Source organism: Carassius carassius, chromosome 48 (genome assembly GCF_963082965.1).
Source record: "Carassius carassius chromosome 48, fCarCar2.1, whole genome shotgun sequence".
NCBI classification, from domain to species: Eukaryota; Metazoa; Chordata; class Actinopteri; order Cypriniformes; family Cyprinidae; genus Carassius; species Carassius carassius.
Window position 1 is genome coordinate 13964245 of NC_081802.1, and position 25860 is coordinate 13990104.

Consider the following 25860-nt stretch of genomic DNA (forward strand, 5'->3'; position numbering starts at 1 on the left):
ACAGTTGTGATAATTAAATGAATAACAATGACAGCTAACGTGGGGTGGAAAGCTAACAGACATCTGTAGAGCTGGGGGCTGGGTGACACCTAACATATTTACAAGATTATATAATCTCTGTGTAAAGCCCATGTCCTCTTTCTGCTAAACAGCTAAAAGACAAAGTAACTGAAAGGCTGTGACAAACAGGTTACTGTAAATTAATCTATATATTTAAAGCTCTATATAAAATGATGCAGTATACACTCAAATTAAGTGCAGGGCTTGGAAAAGCATCCTTACAGATACTTAAATATACCGTTTAAAAGTTCATTTTGAATAAAAATTTAGATTCTTTTGAAGTCGGGCTGTAAATTGTAAAGTGCATTCTCTTGTAAAGTGCATACCACCATTCTCTCTTCTACAATACATTGTTGCAATTTGGTGCTCTACTTTCCACAAGCCATAGTTACTGGTTACTCTTTTGAGCAACACAATTTCTTTTTTTTTTTATTTTATTATTTTTTTGTTACATACAGTAGTTGTGAAATTAGTGGGACAGACATGCATGTGAGAACATTACTGATGCCATCAGTCATCTAAAATTCAGCACATTTCCAAGAATGGACTGAAGGTTTGTCTTCTAAATTCCACAGATTGTATGCTAAAAAATATATTTTCACAGAAAGAAATATGAAAGGGTCACTTCCTTACTCGAAGGCATTAAGTAACAAAGGCAATATGTCTTAATAATAATTTCATCATTTAAGCTTTGTGCAAGATGCTATAAAAGATAGCAACATATTTTTTTTCTTTAAGAAAAAAAAAAAAAAAAAAAGTATAAACATCTCTAATGGAGTAGATGCATATGTTTTCCATGTAAGATTTTCAGTCTAACAAGTGTGGGCATAGACACTTCTAGTTTCTAGTTTTACCTGATGCCAGTGTAGAGATAAAGCCAAGAATGTTCACACATAATATCACTTGTTTGTGTCAGGTGAATGAATGAAATAATCAGAAAATTGTCTTGGACTCATGATGTACATGCTATCAGAAATTTCCTACATCCCATTTCTGAAGCCATGATAACCAGCTCGTCACGTTCACATGCTTTGTTGTCGGAAAGAATAGAAATAATCCCTGACAGCAACATTGTTTAGTTCCAGATCTGGCCCACACTGAATGATGGCTCTGATAATATATACAGTATCTGATACTCTAATACTGCTGCATGAAAGCCAGTAGTGTTGCACCAGTCAGGAATGAAGGATTTAAAAAAAATATTGTTCTGTTGTTCTATAATAGTTTTGAACTATTATATTATTTAGACACACACAGACATTAAGCAGCAGCACATCAATCTCAACAATGGTCACGTCAAGAAAAAAACACAATGCCCAGTTAAAAATTCTTTAAACTTTTCTGTGTGTGTGTGTGTGTGTGTGTGTGTGTGTGTGTGTGTGATAATGATATCTTAGTGTTCTATGACGTCATGAGTCATTTGCAAACAAGCAGCTCCACATGCCTCAAATCCCATATCTCTGCTAGTCGACTTTGCCATCTAGTGGAATGTAAAGGGATCTTCAAGATAACAGCATTCCTCTGCTGTTACAGTATATGTGCAGAGGGTTTAAGAAACGATGCAAAATAAGAAACTTTTTGAGCCTCATCACGACTCACATCTCATCAGATCTCTTCATTCTAAAGCTGGAAGGACAGAGAGATGTTAATCAGAAAAACATCCAGACACAACAATAGCTTGTTTTCATATTTCAGCGAGTTCATGTTTTTAGTTTCTGTCAGGTCAAAGTTCTCATGTCATGATATTTACTGTGCATAGAGTAACTATTACATTCGGATCTGTTAATAAAAACCATAAAAATGAGTGTAAATCAGCACAAAGTGTGTCAGATTGATTCAGATTGGCTGATATTCTAAATAGAAATAGAAATGTTTCACAATAAACTTTTTTTTTGTATTAGCTGTACAATGAAAAAGGTTAAAAACAATAATTCTTCCATTAATATTGTTAAAACATTTGTTCAAAGTCACCTGGTCTTTAAAACGTTTCCGTTTCGCAATATGTTAGCATTGTTCATGAAGTGTTTATACCTGAAACATTTAGTTGGATGTTGAAATGTTACTTGATTCAGAAGTAAAAGTCTCATTATGTTTGAAGAATAGTGAAATAGAATGTTTCCTAATGATCAAATAACCAAGAAAAAGTGCTTTTAAAACATTTAATAACTGGATATTTGAATTCAGAAAGTTCATCTGCTTTAAAACTAGCAACTAAACCTGCATGCTGATACTGTATCCTATAAACAAACAAGACATGAAGTAATCTCAAGACAAGGCTGTGCGTGTGAAAATGTTGCTTTCTGTTTCTTTTAGTTCCTTTGTAGATCAGAATGAGGATGTCTTGGTGATCTGATGACCACAAAAACAGACTGTACTTGTCCACTTGCCTTCTCATCTCTGACAGATGCCCTCAGTCTCTATGAGTTCCTCGTCCCAAGATTACGTCAGTAAATATTATCTTTGAGTCTCACAGCAGCTGAACAATCTGTCAGGATCAAAACAAGAGAGAACACCTTTAGGGATTGAGCTCAGCTATAAGAAAAAGAATACAGGTAATTTATTGTTGTAGAACAAGTTTTTGATAATGAATTATTTAAATCTATTTGAAAGGCAAATTTGTGAAAAAGCCAGGCTGTGTTTCCTTGCTTTATTCAAACCTCTCTCTCTCTCTCTCTCTCTCTCTCTCTCTCTCTCTCTCTGTAGGTCAGAGTGAGCCAGCAGGAACATATAAGAGAAATGTTTGACTTGAAGAACACGATGTGTTTTCCCAAAGAGGTTTATGGCAGGAATCATGTAAGTCTGAGTACATTTACTAATTTATTAAATTTACTGCTGTTCGTTTCATCATTTCATTACTGGATCAAACATTACATGCATTCCTGCTGAAAAGACCATCTTATTTTTATTATTAGATATCAGACTTAATTATTTAGTGATTATTTTATTTAAACACAATACTTCAGAGCAGGGGCGTAGATAACTTGGGGGATACTTTTTAGAACTATCACGTACATTCATCCACCGCACTTTCTCGGCCAAGTGTGTTCACATAGAGGTTTTCAAGAGCTGGTCTGAATAAATATAGATTTAAACTCAAAGAGACAGGATAGTCTGCACATGACCTGATATTTTATTCGGATCCCGTCACCCAGAATAAGGCGACATGAACATCACGGAGCGCTAAACTCTCATGGGTGTGTTTTATTCATACTCGAAGCCAGAGGGCGCTCTCGTGCAGAATGTTGAACCAGGAAAATGGACAAAAGCGTCCAGCTATCGCTTTATGAAAAACAGAAACGTTTGGAAACACGAAGACATTAAGCATACGATTGCGACAATATATGGTTTATTTGTTTTTTTTTCCCCAAGTCATCTCCAGGTAATAAATAAAGCATGTGAACGAAGCAGTGCTAATTCTGCCTTGTCGTGTGATAAAAAGTGTTTCTAGTAGGCTATAAAAACATTAACAAATGATAAAGCAGCTCTCTCATTTCTAAGCCAATTCAAAGCTACTGCCTAATGAAAGGTTTTTGAACAGTAAAATGTTTTATAAATAGTTTTTTATTGATGTCTCTCTGTTCACTAATCCTACATTTGTTTGATCCAACCACAACCACTTTTGTAAAATTTTGAGATATTTTTAGTATTTAAAATAACTTTTCTATTTGAATATAGGCCTATTTTAAAATGTAATTGATTGTGATTCAACGCTAAATTCTTTGCATCATTGCTTGAGTCACACGATCCTTCAGAAAACATGATGATATTCTTATTTGCTGCTCAAAAAACATTAATTATAATGATGGTGTTGAAAACATCGGAGTATCATTTTTTCACGTTTATTTGATGAATAGAACGTTTAACAGAACACCATTTATCTGAAATAGAAAACCTTTTGTAAAATTATAAATGTCTTTATCAACCCTTTCGATCAATTTAAAGCATCCTTGCTGAAGTATTAATTTCTTTAATTTATTTTCTGAAAAATAAAAATAAACTGACTCTAAGCTTTTGATGGAATAGTATATTATGGCACAAAAGCTTTTTATTTCACATATATGCTGATATTTGGATCTTTCTACTTATCAAAGAATCCTGAAAACAAACTAAATTTTTTAAATATTGATAATAATAATAATTAAAAACGCGAATTGAAAAGTGAGTGTGTGGATTAAATCTGCTCGCATTGGCTATATTCAGCTGGCCTGAGTTAGGGGAAGGGCACTTAGCCTGCTTTTTATCTCCTTCCCTAAAAAAGAACTGCCGTTTTGGTAAGGTTTTTTGGGGGGATGGAAATTGTTGGTCTCTATTGCTGCTGTCAAACACTTCAGTACTTGATTGTGGCACCATGTGTACCTTCCCTATATCAGGCTGGTCTTACAACGCACTTGGACATGTCTGAGACTTGCTGGGGCTGCATACAGGTGCCAGGTTGGGTCTTGTCCACACCATACCTGCAAGTTTTGTGGAGATGGCAGCACATCATATGTTGCTCTCACGATAAATCTTAGCCTGTTGATTTCCATGCTCCACAGCTCACTCCATGTGATATGACACCATTCTATACCTTCCCACCTCATCCAGCGGCCTTGTTGGGCTTGGGAGGCTGCTCTAGTGCATCTAGTTGCTTGCTCCTGACGGCATAACTCCTCCACCACCAGGTGTCGTTGTTCTTTTGCTGTTGCCTTTTGCCATTCAGGTGTTATTATTCCCAACCCAAGTCTCCATCTACCATATTGGACTTGCCCCAAAATATCTTGAGTGCTGCCTTTGCATCAGGAATAACCTTGTTTTGGCACATTTGTACTCCTTCACAAGGCTTGAAACGGGAAGAGATCTCCATTGCCGTACTGTCCTATGCTGCTAAGGCATCTTTGTAGCCTAATCCTTTTACTCAATTGTGTACTCATCAGTCCCTCCAGGTGGTTGGTGAGAGCTTGTATATGGAAATTAGCCACATAAGCCTTGGCAACAAACCAAATTGGTAGCACCACAGCTTCAACTTTCCCGGAAGCTTTACAATTGATGTTCTTGAGTCCACTGTCTCTTGCCTCTTCTCTAGTCTATATTTCTTGAGTTTACTAATGTCCAACACTTTTGTTGTGCTTTTCCATGACCATTGGTATGGGCTCTCCCGCTATACAGAACCTGTCATTATTAAGTCAGCCTTTGACAATGGAGATGATGTGAGGTTTTCTGGGTTTAATCTCCATTCAGGCCCATCTGATGTTTTCATGGAGCTTATCCAGCTGCTGCTCAGGACATGCTTTAGTCATCATGATGCTAGTCAAATAATCTATGTATGCCCTGATTGGAGGGAGCCGCAACCCATTTTCCAAACATTCCTCTCCAACCACCTAACTGGATGCCTGAATTATACTTGTTTGGTTCTTACCCTTTTTTTTCTTACCTTTTTTTTCTTATCTGGCTTTAGTTGTCAAATTTTGTGTTTTTAGTAAAACCTGTAGAACACTGACTGGTGAGCCAGATCTCATCTCAAAAAAGCTTACAAATTGGCAAACCTTGCATTAAAATTCTTTTGTAATTTTAAATGGTTAGTTCACCCAAAAAATGTATTTGTTTGTGTAATTTATTTGCGTGTGGTTGCTGCTGACGCAGGAGCCGTTGTTCTGATGTAGAACCAGGATGCACTGTGCCTTATTTACAGGCAGAACAAGATGCTCACTGTACATAAAACATTCTTTGTAAACAAGTCTAAAGATTTCGACAGAGAGGATGACTTGCACATTTTTGCCCACCCTTACTTATTTGAACCAGAAACACAGACAATGATCTAAGAGAGAAAGACGTTCTTTCATCTTTCCTTGGTTCTCTGGTGGAAAAGACACCGTTTTGTGCTGTTTTTTAATTGCCACATGAACACAAGATCTTGAAACACTGAATAAGGAACATGTTTTTGCTGTTGCTAAAGAAAATGAGTTTTTCATTATGTTGCTATCTCTACCACAAATGTTCTTTCTCACATCATGTTTGCCAGTATCAAATCGATTTTGTATTATTTATGTAACATTACATGCTTATGTTAAAATTCATACTGATAACATGGCTATGTGCACATTGTGCAAAAACATAAAGTAGATAAAAAATGTGTATAAATCATTGTGGTCAGGGTTCAGTTCTGCTACAGTTGGATGAGTACAAACTTAGTTACAGACTAACCCAGAGCCAGCTCATACCATTATGGGGCACTAAGCAGAAATTTATTTGGGGGGCCCTCGTTGCTGCCAATACAATTGACTATTGTCAATGGTTGATTATTCTCACACTATAAATCTAACACATTTTCAATTTTATTTGTTGGTAGCTGTGTTGCTTACATCATACCACTGGCTGCCTGCCATGTTTTTTCCTTTCTACGATATTTAATTACATTCAAAGTCTTACAGTACTAAGTGGCATATATGGTGTACTGAAAAGTAGATAAATAAGCAGACAGTGCATTTACTGTCAACACCAGCTGTTAACCATTTTAAGGAAATGCAACTGTCAGAAAAAAAAAAACAATCACAAATGCCATGGGTTATCAATATGAATGAATAAGTAAAAATCAAGCTTTCATTTCATGTACTCTTGGGGGCCCCTAAGCAGCCACTTAGTTCGCTTATGTCTTGGGCTGGCTCTGAACTAACCACACCACAACAATGAATAGATGGTGTCTTTGTCCATATTCTTTAACGAAGCATTAACTGCATTACTCGCATAATGCAAAACTTACCTTAAAAAAAAATCACCTTTAAAATTGTCACTTAATGTAGAACAAAACATGATAATGTTAAAAACCCTTCAAATGTCTTACTTTATTTCATTCATAAATCATAACTGTCCATTTTAAAATCCCACAGGAAGTTCAAAAGGGAACAGCTAAAAAATGCAAGCCTGTAACACTAAACCAATCCTACCCTAACCATATTAACCCGAACTTGAAATCTGATTGATAGGGGTGTTGATTCAAGACCAACAAAGATGTTGACTGAGGAAATTTCATGCCTGGCAAAAACACATTCCCCTGTACTGCAAATATTGGGAAAGTCACGAATGCTCTTTGCAATGCACTGTATAGGTCAAATATATAGCATTTTTGCCCTGTTTTCTAGTAAAAGTCCCTAAGATATTAAGACAGGTTTTTAGAGAATATACTACTTGAACTGTACGGAGCCCCTCTGGTCCCACTTTGTCAAAAAAAAAATATATATATAACTAACTCGTGGCCTCAAGATAAGTTAACTCGTGGCCTCAAGATAAGTTAAGTCGTGGCCTCAAGATAAGTTAACTCGTGGCCTCAAGATAAGTTAACTCGTGCCTCAAGATAAGTTAACTCGTGGCCTCAAGATAAGTTAACTCGTGGCCTCAAGATAAGTTAACTCGTGGCCTCAAGATACGTTAACTCGTGGCCTCAAGATAAGTTAACCCTCTGGAGTCGATTAACGTATATACGCGTTTTGAGTCATTTTCTCCTGATAACCCCGAAAAGAACTTAAATTACACTTTCAGTTTTAATCGTACAGATAAGAGCAATATATCAATCGAATCTGTAAAGGGTCTACTTTTTTTTGGATACAGACATAATAACAACAAAACTTTGTGCACTTATAAAATAAAGATAACAAACAAGGTGCGCTGTCTGCAGCCTTTGTCTGCGCTGATCTTCATTTACACACGCGTCATTAAAATGAACTGTAACTCCGTGAATACTCAACAAAGAGACATGAGAGAGATATCTATAGAAAACTTGACATGTCTACTTTTAAACTAAACAAGTGCCGCCGAAAACAGATATTCTGTGATAAAGTAATCCATATGAAAACAACGCGATGTCTGTTTTTCATGTCTCCCTTCATTATATCTTATGTGACCATGCCCCCGCGCTGAACGCGCTATTCAGATTCAAACTGAAGCGCGCGGCTTGAATACGCCCATATTTTATCTGTTTTAATATTCAGTGTAATATAGTTTGCTGCAGTTCTGCTTCTATTTATTTACTAGTGCTGTTCATCACAATCAATTCAATTCTGTTAATACAGTAATGTAAATCTTGTAGGCTGCATATCCATAGTCCTTTATAATTCTTCTTCATATTTTATAGCATTTATTTATACTTTTTACATGTATATAGGCTACTTGTTTATTTACCAACTTATATTATTATTTATATTCCTTTAAATGTCTTGATGTGCACATCAACTGTGACACAAGAATTGTCCCCCAGGTTATCAATATCAATAAAGATCAATAAAGTAATTCTGATTCTGATTTTAAGTTAACCTATAGTAGTGTGCAGGATGGTTCATTTTGGAAAAGCATGTCCGTGTAGACTACGATAAAACGTCAGCAGAGGGCGTTCTATGCTTAGGTCACGGTACCTCCGTCTGGCTGTATGTATTTATGTGTATTTCCCGGTATTTCCCAGTTGACGGCAAAGAGTTGCGGGATGAGAATGCGTTAGATAATATTGCACAGAATGTGAAGTATTACATTGCACTACAGTACAGGGTCCAGTTTAATAACAAAGGGTCCATGTGTCAGACACTTCACTATCTTGAGGCCATTAGTTAACTTATCTTGAGGCCACGAGTTAACTTATCTTGAGGCCACGAGTTAACTTATCTTGAGGCCACGAGTTAACTTATCTTGAGGCCACGAGTTAACTTATCTTGAGGCCACGAGTTAACTTATCTTGAGGCCACGAGTTAACTTATCTTGAGGCACGAGTTAACTTATCTTGAGGCTACGAGTTAACTTATCTTGAGGCCACGAGTTAACTTATCTTGAGGCCACGAGTTAACTTATCTTGAGGCACGAGTTAACTTATCTTGAGGCTACGAGTTAACTTATCTTGAGGCCACGAGTTAACTTATCTTGAGGCCACGAGTTAACTTATCTTGAGGCCACGAGTTAGTATCTTGAGGCCACGAGTTAGTATCTTGAGGCCACAAGTTAGTTATATATATTTTTTTTTGACAAAGTGGGACCAGAGGGGCTCCGTAGAACTGTGTTATTAGAAAGAAAAAAAAATATGTTGAGGGAGAGGATTTTTTTTTTTTTTTTTGAGGAAGAGGATGTAGATACTAAACTTATTTAGTCATAACTCATTCTGAACTATCATGAATGACCTACAGAGGGCTGCAGAGAAGCTTTAAAACATACAGGATCAGACAGTCTTTCTTTACAGAGGCCATATGATCTACCAGTGCACCAGTTTTTGAGAATAATAAAATCATTTCAAGGGACACAAAATTTATACCAGTGGCTCCTGATGATATGTTGAGGTCTTTTCAATTGAAATGAGCAAGAAAAAAAATATTATTTACAGCATTATTACCTGTATTCCATAGCCTCAAACAACTGGAGTGATATCCTGTATGCAAACTAATCATTATTTTGAACTGGTTATTTTTAATGAACTAGATGAACCAGTTCACCAATGGTTAACTATGGCTCCCCGAGAAGGGTAATGAGACATTGCGTCCTCTAGTGGACAATTTGGCGAAGCCCTCAGACTGATGTCTGAAGTCACGATTCAAAAGTGACAATGAAAAAATAATGCATTGCATTAACTGTACTTTCATTTTAATGCCTTGCATTTCCAGGGATTGCATTTTTAGGTCCTGAAATTTAACATAATTGTTTGTTTAAGCTGTGAATATTTAAATTCAAAATATTTCACACACCTTTTCATAATTAAAAAAAATCAATAATTCATATTCACGTTCCAGAATTCACTTCCAAAATATTCAATCGGTTTAAAAATATGATGTATAATATTCGACAGGCAAATTTTGGTCCATTTTATTTCACTTTCCAAATTCACTTCCACAAATTCAGTGATTAAAATTCGGCAGATAATTCACCATATCACATCCGGGAGCTGCAGAAATAGCAGTAGAGCACCGATGCATGATCTCCATCTGCTGTCAGTCGCCCACCAGCAGGTGGTGCAAGCGGCTGTTGATGAAGACCAAAGCAACAGGTTCAGTTACAAAAACTTATCTGCAGAAATGGATCAAGTGCTAAGTAGAAGTTTTGATTATCGGGGCATGTGGAAAAGCTGATTGTGTGTATGTTTAATTCAACATCTTCGCTGTTACCACAAAGGAGATTATAATGGTGTTTTACCCAACGCTGAAGTACAGAACTAACATTACATCTAAGGAAGACATATATTGCTTCGGTTGTTTAGTTCCCGTAACTTTGTGTCATGGCTTGTGTGACGCTGTGCTGTAATATTGGGGATCCTCCATGTCACACTCCAGTATTCCCCAATGACGAGTATCAGATCTCAGAATACAGTTTATTGATGATTATGCGAACTACATAGACAGTTAAGCAGATGTAAAATATTAACGAATGCTCAAGGTTTCATGCTGTTTCCCTCAGAAATCTGTGAAAGAAAAGAAAACACATGACGTGGCTCAGTGCACTAACGCAATGACAGCGATTAAAAGACCAAACTCAGATCTTACTGATGATGCAAACTACAGACAGATGAGGATATGTACACAAGTTACGGAACAAGAAAAATTGCATCTAAAATATTTCCCTTAAAAAAAAAAAAAAAAAAAAAAACGTATTTTATTGGCTCAAGATATTAAATTATTAAATTTGGCATTTAATTAATACAATATATTACTGTATATTATGTACATTTAAGCAGATGAGCCTAGAATATGAGCCCACAACCCACAAAGTTTCACCAAACCATTTTTTCGTAAAAAGAAAACCAAGCTCAGTAGTTTTATGTTTGATTATTTGCTGCATATTCGTCTAAGCTGCTTTAGGGACTCTCGGCAAATTTACCTCAAAACTAAACGAAGTACAATAATTTATTCAAATTAATCAGTTTACAGTAAATTAATAATTAACTCAAACTGACTAAATACATATGGCCATATATAACATACATAGCCTATAACTCGCCTTAGACATTTATTTCCCTATGTGTGGACACTACACAAATATTTTTTGAGAAATAATTACAATACTTTACAAATATCTTCCTCACTGTATATGCAGTATATAATTAATCTTAAGAAATTACTGTAATTTACATAATTTTTATTTTATTTTTATTTAGTATTTATGTTCCAAAAGTTGTAGTACGTACATTCCTGGTGACTAGACTAGACTAGACTGACACACAAGTGTGGGGACTTTAAGCAGCAAACTGGACAATTGACTTACCAGGCTGAGCTGCTTGGTGCTACAGTGTCATTGTCCTCACCCACCCACACTTCTTTTTTTTCCTGACATAATTATTATATATTTTTTTTTAAGGGTGAATAAAATGTTGTTGTAATGGTATATAAACTTCATCATCACGGGAATGATGTACTCAGTGTTACTCACTTCATCTGGTTTCTGTGCTGTGGTTGATCAGAGTAACTTCTCCTTCTTAAAACAGCATCTCTACTCTTCTCTGATGATGTGCTTAGTGATGAGGAAGGAACAAAATGTCACTCACATGAGATCACAGCAATAGCAAGATACATTGATCAAATTGATTATGTCCATCGGGAGTCAAGTCCTATTTTTTTTTTTCTTGTTCAAAAGCCATTCCATTATATGTCACGTTAAGGAAGAAAGGATTATGACAAGTCATTTCATGCCGACTTTAAAGGTCCCGTTCTTCGTGATCCCATGTTTTAAACTTTAGTTAGTGTGTAATGTTGTTGTTAGAGTATAAATCATTTCTGTAAAATTCTAAAGCTCAAAGTTCAATGCCAAGCGAGATATTTTATTTAACAGAATTCGCCTACAACGAATTACCAGTTTGGACTACATCCCTCTAGTTCCTGCAGTAATGACGTCACCAAAACCGTTTTTTGACTAACCTCCGCCCACAGGAATACACAAAAAAGGGGGCGTGGTCTTGTTGCGCTCGCATGGAGAAGAGGAAGAGTTGCGTTTGAAGAGTGCGTTTGTCGCCATGTCGTCAATCATCCAATGATTCCAATCATCTTTGTTTGGGCTTCCCAGGGACACTGTACTTAGAGATCAGTGGTTACAATTTATGTTTAACTCGGTTCCCAAAAATTATAACCCACATGTAAAACTATGTGCAGCACATTTTGCTGAGGACAGCTTCCTCAATCTCAATCAGTTTAATGCCGGAATCGCACAAAGATTATTCTTGAAAGATGGAGCAGTTCCCTCTTTGTCTGGAGAAGGCGTTTTTTATGGACCACAACCGGTAAGTGTATTTTACTATTTAAGTTGGTGCATTTAACAGTTTCTGTAACCTATTACACAAAGGCCAACGCAGTTTAGCTTTGATAACTAGATGGTAGGGCTGTGTAAAAAAATCTAACGCGATTTTCATGCGCATCTCGTCAGTAAAAGCGTTCTGTAATTAGAAGTACATCTCCAGCACTTGCGTTCAGATCAGGATTGCCAGGTTTTCAAAACAAATCCTGCCCACTTGCTTCTCAAAACTACTCCAAAACTAGCTCAATCGCATTTCCAGGAGGCCAGTGTGCGCTAAGCTGCTGTCTAATCACAACACAGGAACCGCTGGCACAATCAGAACTCGTTACGTATTTCTGAAGGAGGCACTTTATAGAACAAGTGTTTTTTTACAGGCGAAACATGAACACATGTTATATTGTACACTGTAAACCCAATCAAAGCTTAAAAAACACAAAAAACGTGACCTTTAAAGGGATTTCACATTACTGATTACTGACAGACTCACTCACTCACTCACTCATAAAGACAGACCCTTGCTGCCACCTACCGGAGTAACAACATAATCTGCACTGAAATTGTGCAAAAATTCCCACAACTACTAGCATTTACACTTGGCATTAAAGGGATACTCCAACCCAAAATGTAAAGTTTGTCATTAATCACTTACCTCCAAGTCATTCCTAAAAAAATTGTGCACCGTCAAGGTCCAGAAAAGTATGAAAGACACCGTCTGAATAGTCCATCTGCCATCAGTGGTTCAATCTGAATTAGGAGACCTAAGCCTTTGTCCTGTGAGCGCGCTGAGGGTATATGTTGATTGCACAGGCCAACCAGCTGTTCATCTGTTTTGGGCATAAAATTAAAGGCTGTGCTGTCACAAAGCAACGCATGTCCACCTGCTCAGCAAAAATGAGTCAAAGCGACCTCAGGAACATAATCAGGCCTTGGTTGCAGCAAAATTTTCATAAATCCTGGTGCAAAATCCATGCAAAAAGGTAAAACAGAAAGAGCTTTTAAATCCCCAACTCTCTTGAGAGTCTTTAGAGTCAGGATTTTTTCAGACACAGATTCCAAGGGCTCAAATGGATGTCCAGATAATTCTCGCAATAAATTAGATAGATCCCATGATGGAACTTGTGCAGGGCAGAAAGATCTCAGCCGTCATGAACCCTGCATAAAGTGAGAGACCAGAGGATGACGGCCCACTGAAACACTGTCTATATATGCATGGTTAGCTGATATGGCTGCCACATACACTTTAAGAGTGGTTGGTGTTACTCCTTTTGAAAAACGGTCTTGAAGAATCTCCAGTACTGAAGCGAAAAGGCAGTAAACACACTGAAAACCCTAATAAGTTGACTGAACTAAATTGATTGAGTAAACTCGTTGCCTCAATTTATTGAGTAATGGATTCTCCCAAAACTTACATATTTAAGTTTATTTAACTTGACGGTTTTGTAGACTGTACTTAAATCACTCAGTTCACCAAACTTGGTGCTTATTTAATGTACTTAAACGATTATGTTCACTTAACTTGGTATTAATTTAAAGTGTACTTATATATTTAAGTTAACTCAACATGTAAATTTAACTGAAAATGATGTTCTTATTTTTGGCCGCACACTTTTTGCACACTGAAGTAAAACAAATAACAGCATATTTAATCTTTGACCTTTTGCCAAAATGTCACAATATTTATGAAAATAAAGTAAACCCTATACTGCACTGTAAAAAAAAAAAAAAGTTGCGTCAACTTAAAAAAAATTAGGCAACTTATCGCAAGCACTTTTTTTGAGTAAACTTAACAAACGGGGACTGAAGTCCACCCAACTTAAAATAACTTAATATCACAAGTTGTCACAACATAAATAGTCATGTTAACCTAAAAAATATCAGAACTAATTTTTTTTTTGTTTGCTGAATACAAGGCCTATTATCTACATTTACTTTTAGCTGATGCTTTTATCCAGAGCGACTTACAATTGCTATATATGTGTCAGAGGTCACACGCCTCTGGAGCAACTAGAGGTTAAGTGTTTTGCTCAGGGACACATTGGTGTCTCACAGTGGATTTGAACTCTGGTCTCTCACGCCAAAGGCATGTGTCGTATCGTCTCGTAAAAATGGCCCCAGAATCAATTATAGTCACAGTGGTCTCTATTGAGAGTCTGGGACATATTAACTCACCCCGCTCAGAGGCCACACCCACAGCTTCCATAGATCTGGCCTTGGGTGCCAAATCATTCCCCGTGCGTACGACAGCAATTCCTGTCTGAGGGGAATCTCCAATGGAGAGCCCGCTAACAGATTGATTAGTTCTGCAAACCACGGCTGAGTGGGCCACCACGGAGCCACCAACAACAGTTGTTCCACTCTGTCCAACCGTATTTTGGAAAGCACTGCTGGAATTAGCCGAATCGGAGGAAAATCATACAAACTGGCCCTAGAGTGTGCTAGAGTGTCCAATCCCGGGGTGATGGGGGGATAGGGAGAACCATATTGGGCATTGCGTAGTCGTGCTCAATGTGAATAAGTCAATTTCTGCTTCTTCAAATGCTTGCCATATATGGCTCACCGTTCGGGTGTGCAACCTCCATTCCCCCTCCTCCAGGCTCTGTCTCGAGAGCAAATCCGCTCTGAAGTTCAAGTGTCTGGGGACATGAACCAATCGGATCGACAGAAATCTGGTCTGAGACCATAGAAGGATGTTCCTCGCCAGCCTGCACAGGGGGCGAGAACGTATCCTCCTTGGTGATTCAAATACGATACAACCAATATGTTGTCCGACCTGATTAACACACGACGGCCAATCAGCAGCCTTGACAAATAGCCCCCCAACCTGTCAATTTTGCGTCCGTCATGACAGTCTCGGAGCAAAAAAAGAAATTTGGTTCTTTATCGTCATAACACACCTCTGTGTCACCAAAATAGTTTGATGTGGAAAACAAAGGGGTGAAATCCTTTGGCTTTTCATCCACCATTGAAATGGATGCATGTGAAGTAAGCCCAGACGGATTACAGGGGACACTGCTGCCATTAGACCCAAAATTCTTAGGCACAAACTCATCATCACTGAACGGCGAAGGCATGACATGAAAGACTGAACACGTGGGGGAGACATTCTTGCTGTCATCGTGCAAGAGTCCAGATCTATCTCCCAAAAAGTTGGAGTTGGAGCATGGAGACGCAACAGGGCCAGAACGATTTTGCCCTCTAAAACGAATCTGTCTCCTTGTTGATCTGAATATGAAAGTATGCATCCTTTAGATCGATTGTGACAAACATTGTCAACTGTCAACATCTTGAATTTGCTCGTCCTGAGGGCAAGATTCAAACAGAGTAAATCCAATATTGGTTGTAAATGGCTGTAGAAACCTGACTCCATTTGAGAGGGGTGTACTTCTTCAATAGTCCCTTATCTCAGCAGAGATGACATCTCTTGTCGCAGCACTGTGGTTTCTTCTGAACTCACAATCGTGGAAAGAACCCCGCAAAAAGGAAATAGGCCTTTTCGAAACTGAATGGTGTATCTGTGACAAATTGTGATTAACACCCATTGCATAATGGTGGGCATGCGTTCCCACATGGCCCGAAAAAGCGTTAATGGTCTCAAAACCAACCAACCTTGATCCAGTACTGCTCGAGGCGGCATTTCAGCAAGATAATGTTAGAGCGTGGGGACTACAGTGAGAGGGTTGGATGCAAATTAGCAATCCAACAGCGCTACAGTCCCTGATGGACAGCAGACGTATCAGGAACTGCTGTTAGGAGCCTGAGGACGAGAGGTCTTTGCTGTCAAACTCAGGTCTAGCCTTTTTCGTTGTCACTGGCAAGCCGGTGGATAAGCTCTAGGACCCCAATCCTTACGAAGGGGTGCCATAGGTGAAGGCTTTTCCTGTGAAGCGACCCGTTGGTGGTGTGAGAATGTTGAACACGATCGTGCCGGTGGCGGCTGGTGTTGCTCTGTTTCTTTGGACCTGCTAGGAATCAACCAGTGGAAAGTGGCTGATTTCTGCTTCGCTGCCCTAAATTTCTCCACCACTGAGGTTACTGCCTCTCCAAACAACCCATCCTTGGAAATCGGGGCATTCATAATAAATTATTCATCTTTTTCTTTGATATCGATGATTAAGCCAAAGGTGGAGCTTAACTGTTAGCATCCCTGCCATAGAACGGCTTACTGCTCGGGCAGTGTGTTTGGTAGCACGTAGTGCCAAATCTGTTACCCGTCATAGCTCTTTCACAGCCTCCAGGGTGATACCTTCTCCCTTTTCAAGCTCTTTCAAGAGCTCTGCTTAGTAGGCTTGAAGCACCACCATCGAATCGAGAGTGGCTGCTGCTTGACCTGCAGCCAGGTAAGACTTACTGATGAGGTTGAACGTGACTTGACATGCCTTCGAAGGAACTGGGAACAGGAAATGTAGCGGAGTAAAGAGTACAATATTTGCCTCTCAAATGTACTTGAGTAAAGTCATGAGTATGCCACAAAAATGATACTCGAGTAAAGTACAGATCCCTCCAAATTGTACTTAAGTACTGTACTCAAGTAAATGTACTCCGTTACTGTCCGGCTCTGGTTGTGATTAGCTAATTCGTTTCCACAACAATGCATCATACTGTGGTGGTTAATCAGCGAGTTATGTCGTTGTACGGGAAATGCACCCCCAGGAGTACACCTTGTGTAACAAAATATATATTTTTAATATCTAATAAATTAGTTTCCATATTCTTGTTCAACACAAAGCAAATAAATGAAATTAATAAGTCTGTTCTTTATTTAAGCCTGTTAAAAAAAAAAAAAAGTATAGGTGCAGCATATTATCATCAAATAAATATACTGTATATTTTGTCGGGTTTTTTTTTTTTTTTTTGATAACAGCATTTCCTGTCCCGCTATACAATAAACAGAGTTTAAAAGGCCAATGTACAGGAAAATCCAAAATATATCCCTGTTTTTTTTTTTTTTTCCTCAGCTCTCTCCCTTTCGGTTTCACTGCTGCTCATGAATGAGAATGCAATTTAAATATGTGTGCTGCTACTGTAACGATAAACTGAAGTCAAGTTATGACAGTGTAGAGGCACAACAGCAACAATATATAAAACATAATTCAAAGAAAATATTCACTTGAGGATCAGGATCCCTATATATTTCCAAACAAGCTAAGAAATCTTCCCTCTGATGCTCATGTAAGTTTGAGTTCATTTACTCATTATTTGATTCACTGTTGCTCTTTCCAATAAAATGAGATTAGGTAAAATCATACTCATAATGTAGATATGTCGGGAATCATATTACAAATCTAAACTGTTTTCCAACGCTTAGTTTATTCACATTATTAAACCAATTGAAGCAAATGTTCAGTTTGGAGATCACAAGTCTTCTTTAGAAATAAACTTATGTAAGGACTTTCTTGGAGCAATAAATTAAGCTATCAATTATAATTAGATCATTATATAATGCATCATAAAATAGTTGAATAACCAAATATTATGCTTAACTCAATTAAGATGATGCATTTTATACAGCATACTGTATTTCTATGTCAAATTGTGTTTGACATCCATCAGTTCATAAGTTTGTGATATGTATTTTTTTCTTTTGTTTTTTACTTTATCAATGCTGTATTTATTTGAATTAATACAGAATTAACTGTAGTGAAAAATTACTACAATATTAAATAAGTTTCTATTTTAATGTACTTTAAAATATAAATATAATGTATTCCTGTGAGCAAAGCTTAAATTTCATTAGCCATTACTCCAGTTTTCATTGTCACATGATCCTTCAGAAGTACAGTACACACACACACACTAGTGTATATTGTTACAAAATATTTGTAGTTTGATTAAATATTGTTCTTTTTAACATTTTATTTATCAAAAATGCTGAAAAAAGTATCACAGGTTTCAAAAATAAATGAATAAAACAATAAGCAGCACAACTGTTCCCAACATTGATAATAAATCAGCATATAAGAATGATTTCTGAAGGATCATGTGACACTGAAGACTGGAGGAATGATGCAAAAAATTTTGCTTTGCATAACAGGAATAAATTATATTTTAAAGTATATTAAGTAGATTTTTTTTTTAATACAGTAGCAATAGTTGACTATTTTTTATTTTGGATTAAATAAATGCAGGCTTGGTGAGCATAAAAAACTTTTTTGTAAAACATTAACAAACACCTCAAATGTTTGACCAGCAGTGTAAAACTGCAAAAAAAGAAAAAAAAATTCTGATTAATAATATATTATTCATAATGGAATGGAGTTTGGTAAATGTGTAGTTTTAGTGTTTACTTGCAAGAATTACATAAAGAATACAAAATACATTTATTCCTTCAAACACACGTGTGAACTGTTAAGGCAGCAACATATTTGACAGCAAAATGTTCCTATTTTAGAGTTTCAAGATCTCATTCTGTTATACAATAAGAACAAACAGAGCACATTGTTTTCAGCAAGAGTATATCAAGAGAGAATCTGCAACAGAAAATGTGATTGAGCTTGGCATGCCACTCTGCTTCTGATGTGAACACTCATTTGTTAGCATGTCCTGGAAAATACAGGCTGCTCAGATGCTGCTGACGCTTACAGAGTGCAACAGGCCCTTCAGTTTACCACAGGTGCTTCTCTATATGGAGGAGTCCTTTTCCTGCGAATTATGAAATAGACTACAGACACGAAAATTAATAGAATGATAATGCAAACACAGATCACTATTGATATTGTTCCTGGTTCATGGTTTTCTTGTTTAGGAGATTCTTTATTAGGAACTGCTGTTGAATCTGCAACAAAAAAAATGTTCAGAGAGAAAAAGACATTACTGTACTGTGATAAGACAACAGATTTGTCTATAATTCATACTGTATATTGATCATACAGCATTCAGACTGTTTTAAAAGGTGCAATTTGTTTTGACTGTACTAATGCATAAAAATAGCATAATATGTTTGCAGATATTTAGGAAACATGCTAAGTTCACACATATGCTTCTCTGAAAAACAATGTTACAGCGAGTTATTCTGCTTTGAAATCTGCGTTTCGTATCTGAATGTCTGTTTTTGTATTGGGCTTTCGTAATTCTGTCTACTGACAGTTTATCCAACAGTATTTTGACAGCCAAGGTTTTGCCAATTGGTGGAAAACACAGCATAATTCAGCCACGGGAGCAAATGAACTGGATCAAAGATCAAAGATTCTGCCCAACCTAAAAAGCCTTGGCATCCATCTAAAAACCAATCTGACCAGAGGCAAATCAATTCATCAACGTACGTTGACAGGAGAAACAGCTCTCTCCAGTCCAGTGTTTTTAATTTGGACTAAAGTACCCATTTCAATGTCAATGTTACATGCTGCACCTTTAAAACCTCAAACATAAATTAAAAATTTGTACGCACCATTAATGAACAGCCATACAGTCCCCTGTTTAGAATCAGATGAGTGTATGATGAAGCAGCTGAACTCTCCTTCATCAGTGTAGGTGAGATTGATGAGTCTGATGGAGAAGTTTCTTCTCTCATACTCCTCAGGGAATGTTTGCGCTCTGTTCTTGTACCGTGGGTTCTGTCCTGCTACTGAATCTTTACCGCTAATTATATCATAAACAGTCTCACTGTCTTTGTCTCTCCAAAGCACATTAATATCTTGAAGTTTAAGATCACGTTCATCTGAAGAAAACGGCAGGACAACAGAACCACCGATAAACCCCTCGACTGGGACCTGCAGACACACTGAAATCACACAAACTTTAATTGTAAACAATCTGGCATTTATACATGTGGTGTATACACACACAAACAATTATATATATATATATATATATTAGTTTGTTTTGTGCTCACCTTTGTTTATCAGCACTAAAAATGCACAGATGAAGCAGTATCTGCAGAAAGAAAAAATAATTATAATAATAATAATAATAATAATTCAAGTTCCTTTAACTTCGTTAATCTCAACCAGAGGAATCAGTTTAATCTCATTGTTTGAGATGAGCAGAACTGATCAGCAGTGATCACAACAGTTAGAAATGCTTTCTAACTTGTGATGAAGTCAACACACTTACAACACTAAAAGCATTATGGGAAGTGACTGTTGATAATAATGCACATTAGCTTAGAACAATAATGTTTACGTTTTATACAATTAAAAAAATATATAAAATTTGCCTGCTGGTCTACATTCGAAACTAACTGATTTGAATTTCAAATGAGATGAATGCCAAGATCATGTGTTTGTGCTTCCTTCAAGTGCTATCTGAAACTTCCTACTTCCCACTTCCCACTTCTGAAGTTATAATTCCAAGTTTGTCGCGTTAAAGTTCTTTACTGTTGGAAAGAAGAATCATGGGTACGGCCCATTCATGTGTTCACTTCTTTTTGTTTCTTGGTGAAATTTTATTTAAGCCAGTTTTCAACTGGCTGCTGATTCCTGAAACTAGGTCAAATGAATGCCATTTGTGTTAAATACATATACATCAAATAGTTATTTATATATGTGAATATACAAATATACACTGTAATAGCAGGAGAAAGCCATGTAGATGTTGTGGGAAAAACAAATACAGCTATGTTTCTCTTTCCACACCATACTCAGAAACGAGAGTATCAAAATAATCTGTTTCCCAGTTGTAAATACAACTTGAAATGACATTCATGTACAATTTACGATAAGGAAACCTGTGAAAGCAGCATTGATTCTCATGTAACACACTTAATCAAGATGCCCCACCCACCTTTTATATTTCTCTTGACCACAGACATGTTTTCTACAGGTTTATGAAGATAATTTTAATACCTTTCTAAGACTAAAATGAAACTTTGTGTCATGTTACTCTCCTTGTAGCATGAAGCCAGCTGAACAAGCAGTTTCAGAGTAGGTTTAGAGTTGACAAAACCAAACAAATCCAACCTGGTTTAGATCAGGTTCAACTGTCTCCGAAAGCCCGATATAAACTTTCTGTCAACTCAAGGGTTGATCCAGAATTTGTGATTAACTCTAGAACGGGTGCAGCTGAAAGTGTGAGAAGTGCAACAAACAACCAATCATACAGAAAATGGTTTGATTCACAGTTGGTGCAATTCACTGCTCTGTTGAAGATTAAGAGATGTCATCGTTATTAAAAATATGTATTTAAATGCATTTACAAGGCAGAAAAAAACACTGTTGCTGCAGCAAAATTTTGAGAAGGCAAACTGCTTTAATTTGGAGCAATAGATAAGGGAGAGTGGCTTATTGTGTTAGACTCATGTCACTTTGTTCAGTTTATTGGTCCAGTTTACAATCTCTAACTCAGAATAAAAGCTGCTCAATAGCAGTGTAATCTAAGTTACCACGACAACGGAACGCACTCAAAACCAACCCACCTTCTTGATCCTGACAACTCAGAGTTTGCTCAAATTAAACACGAACTTACCTGAAAAACCAAAACAGGCCTCTTGTCACATTCAGTGTGGACAAACTGTTTGTCATTTAATGACATTCCTTTTTTGAAGTAATGAAACCCTGATTAGACTTAAGACAAGTTATTTGAATTAAAAAAAAATATTTTGATCTGGAAAATTAAAGTGATAAAATTAGGGTAATAAATTATTTAAATCTGTAATAGTCTATTGCTATTTTGCTATCCTTTCAAATAAACAATTGTTAGATATTAAATATGATTCAGGTTAAGTGGAGTTTAATTGTAACTAACTTGTCAGAATGCTTCAATTTAAAACTTGGCCGGCGCCAGCATGACCTTTTAACGTGATGATGTAGTTGCCTGTCCGTTTGTTGATCAGCTCAATCTGAACTATTGAAGGTAAAAAGTATCAATTATAATTTTTTTTTTGAAAAAAAAAAATAAGCTGAAGAAGAGAACAACCTCTTCTTCAGCTGTGATCGTGGACAGCCAGTTTAAACACTTCAAAGACTTTTGAAACTGCATTGATTTGGACTTTAAAATGATGGTAACCAATGTAGTCCATTGTTAGAAGAAAAATCCAGAAATGGTTTCCTCAAAAAACATAGTTTCTCTCCCACTGAGGAAAGAAAGACATGGATATCTTGGATGGCATTGTGTGAGTAAATTATTAGGAAATTTTCATTTTGGGGTGAAATAATCTTTTAAGCTTACAATGAACACTCACAGTAGCTTTTAGTAAATATAAAGCATGATGTTATGTTATGTTATGTTCTTACACTGCAGTAAGTAATGCATTCATAAAGTGATTCTCTATTAAAGCTGTTTAAATGTGAAAAACTTTGTTTATTAAAGTTAATTGCAAATGAAGATTGTGGTGTGCGGTCGTTATTTTATTTCCAGTATATTAATTTGTACAGTTTAACTTCTTTTAAATCATTGATTGTAGGAAAACAAAACATTACTTTCTTTTGCTCTCATTCTTTTCTATTTATCAAGGACATTTTTGCCACTTTATAGGTACAATGGCATCATCGCTGGGGTGGTACCTCAAACGAGAACAAATTGGTACCATGTAATGTGGTACATTTTTGTACCAGTGGATTAAGGTACAAATATATTGCTAAGGTACCAAATTGTCTCTCAAAAGGTACAGTATAAAAGGGTACAACTCTGTACCTATGGCAAGGGTACCATTGCTGTACCTGGGGGGTACCACCCCAGCGATGAGCCATTTGTACCCTCAAATGTACATATTTGTACCTAAAAGGCACAAACTGCAGGGTACTTCTTTGTACCCATTAATATGGAACAAGTTTGTTCCCCTTGGGGGTACTGCCCCAGCGACGAGCATTTGTACCTTTTTTTTGTCTTTTCTGTACCCTTATTTCTGAGAGTGTAAGATACAAGGTAATGGGGCCTTTTATACATTTTCGTGTTTTCTTAGAAATAATGAATGGACAAATGGAGTTTTTAAATGCCTCAGATGTAAAGTTATTCGCTGTCAAAGTGATGCCAAAATGCGTTGGAGAAGCAATCCCGCGTAAAATGCAGTTTGCACACTCCAGCTCTAGGCGGGAACTCACGGTCTTCCAGGCCAAGTGCATGCAACCACTGGCGCCTAAATTTCAAGTTTGCTGGAAAACTATGCAGTCCAGCAGTGCTGTCGCAACCAGCAACACTACACCTACATACCATCCTGACTTGAAGCTATCCTAACTGATGCATAACTTTGCTACTAACAATACTAACGTTACACTAACAACTATGCTAATTAACTACATAAGTTACATGAAATAATCTAAATAACTATATAAATGCTATGCTAAATAGAAGCTAAAATACTATATCCTGGTCATTTCCAAAATGTCAAAAAAGTTACTCGAAGCGGTCACGATCATTAGATGGAATGCCCATGAACTTTAGTAGAGGGCACTCCTCTCAGGACCATTCCACCCATCAACCACCAGATGTCACTTGGACATTAGCACCTCTCATACTGTTGCACCACACCCGAACCACATTCCCCATGAGTCACTGCATCACAATCACCCTGCCACACCTGCACCTCATTCATCAGCCAATTTCCTTGCCACACCTGCACCTCATTTACACACACAAAAAAGGAGCACGCTCACTCTCACTCACTGCGAAGTCTTGTTTAGCCTGTCTAACATTTCCGAGCATTTCTCCCTGTGTTTGTCATTCCGGTGTTTGATCTTTGGACTGATTACTCTGACTCTGATTCTCTGCTGGCTGCCCCGATCTCTGCTTGTTTCTGGTTTCGACTCTGGTTATCCCTGACACACCTGACGCCATTCCTGATTTCTGCCTGTTTGACCATTCTTTAATAACACGCTACATTTGGATCCGAACGTCTCTGGCTCATCATTACAGAAGACTTCGCCAACCCTGGATCCAGCAGCTTTATTGAACCCCAGACCAGGTATGGAGCCAGCTAAAAGTTCATTCAACCCTGTAGGTGTGCTATGCTCCATTTTTCAAGATGGCCGACCAATTGAGCTCTTTGTGGAGGAATTCATTCAGTATAGTAACCTTTTGCCTGGGGATGAGTATCTGGTAAATGACTGTTTCTGGAGTGGTCTTGACGCTAAGATAAGCTTAAGTTTACCAGAAGAAGACCCTAGCTGGACCCTGGGACAGTTTATTGACTTTGTATTGCAGTTTTGTGGCTCTCCCTTTACAGTTGAGGAGGTCACTTCTCCAAGGTATCCAGCTCAAATCCGTTCGGTGGTCCCTGTACCTGAGCTTCTGCACAAGATGGCCGCCAGCCCAGCGCCGCTGAACAAGATGGCCACCAGCCCAGCGCCGCTGCACAAGATGGCCGCCAGCCCAGCGCCGCTGCGCAAGATGGCAGCCACGGTTGATCTTCCAGAGTCAAGTCAGGTCCCCGTCGGCTTTCCAGAGTCAAGTCAGGTCCCCGTCGGCTTTCCAGAGTCAAGTCAGGTCCCCGTCGGCTTTCCAGAGTCAAGTCAGGTCCCCGTCGGCTTTCCAGAGTCAAGTCAGGTCCCCGTCGACTTTCCAGAGTCAAGTCAGGTCCCCGTCGACTTTCCAGAGTCAGGTCAATTCACCACTAACACCCAATAGTCAAGTGAAACAACAGTTAACAGAGTCTAGTCAGGTCACCGTTGACCATCCAGAGTCAGGTCAAGTCTCCACTGACCGTCCAGAGTCCAGTCAAGTCACCATTAACATCCATGAGTCAAGTAAAACCGCAGTTAAACTTCATGAGTCTAGTCAGGTCACCGTTGATCAGGTCCCTGTTGATTTCCCAGAGTCTAGTCAGGTCACCGTTGACCATCCAGAGTCAGGTCAAGTCTCCGCTTACCATCCAGAGTCAGGTCGAGTCACCATTAACACCCATGAGTCAAGTAAAACCACAGTTAAACTTCATGAGTCAAAGCAAGTCACCATTAACCTCCGTGAACTAAGTCAAGTCACAGTTGATCTACATGAGCCAAGTCAAGTCACCAACGACCTTCATGAACCAAATCAAACCACAGTTGATCTTCAGGAACCAAGTCAAGTCACAGGTGATCTTCAGGAACCAAGTCAAGTCACAGTTGATCCTCATGAGCACAGTCAAGTCACCAATGATCTTCATGAGCCAAGTCAAATCACCAATGATCTTCATGAGCCAAGTCAAGTCACAGTTGATCTTCATGAGCCAAGTCAAATAACCAACGATCTTCATGAGCCAAGTCAAGTCACCATTAACCTCCCTGAGATAAGTCAAGTCACCAATGATCTTCATGAGCCAAGTCAAGTCACAGTTGATCTTCATGAACTAAGTCAAGTCACAGTTGATCTTCATGAGCCAAGTCAAGTCACCATTAACCTCCTTGAGTCAAGTCAAGTCACCAATGATCTTCATGAGCAAAGTCAAGTCACCATTAACCTACGTGAACTAAGTGAAGTCACAGTTGATCCTCAGGAACCAAGTGAAGTCACCAACGATCTTCATGAGCACAGTCAAGTCACCAATGATCTTCGTGAGCAAAGTCAAGTCACCATTAACCTCCGTGAACTAAGTCAAGTCACAGTTGATCCTCAGGAACCAAGTCAAGTCACCAACAATTTTCACGAGCAAGGTCAAGTCACCATTAACCTCCGTGAACTAAGTCAATTCACAGTTGATCTTCATGAGCACAGTCAAGTCACCAACGATCT

General features: G+C 37.8%; 1 protein-coding gene and 1 long non-coding RNA gene across 4 annotated transcripts in view; both read left to right on the forward strand.

Annotated features, from left to right (window-relative positions):
* Positions 1–25860, forward strand: part of LOC132131520 (CD276 antigen homolog) — a 440273-nt gene that overhangs the window by 104829 nt on the left and 309584 nt on the right. The window lies entirely within an intron of this gene.
* LOC132131525 (uncharacterized) overlaps positions 1–25860 on the forward strand; it is a 187221-nt gene that overhangs the window by 1930 nt on the left and 159431 nt on the right. For 2 of the 3 annotated variants that reach the window (XR_009428886.1, XR_009428884.1), the window contains exons 2-3: positions 2374–2612; positions 2764–2835. This is a non-coding gene — a long non-coding RNA (uncharacterized LOC132131525). The remainder of the gene's footprint in view (positions 1–2373; positions 2613–2763; positions 2836–25860) is intronic. The other variant, XR_009428885.1, reaches the window with a different exon arrangement.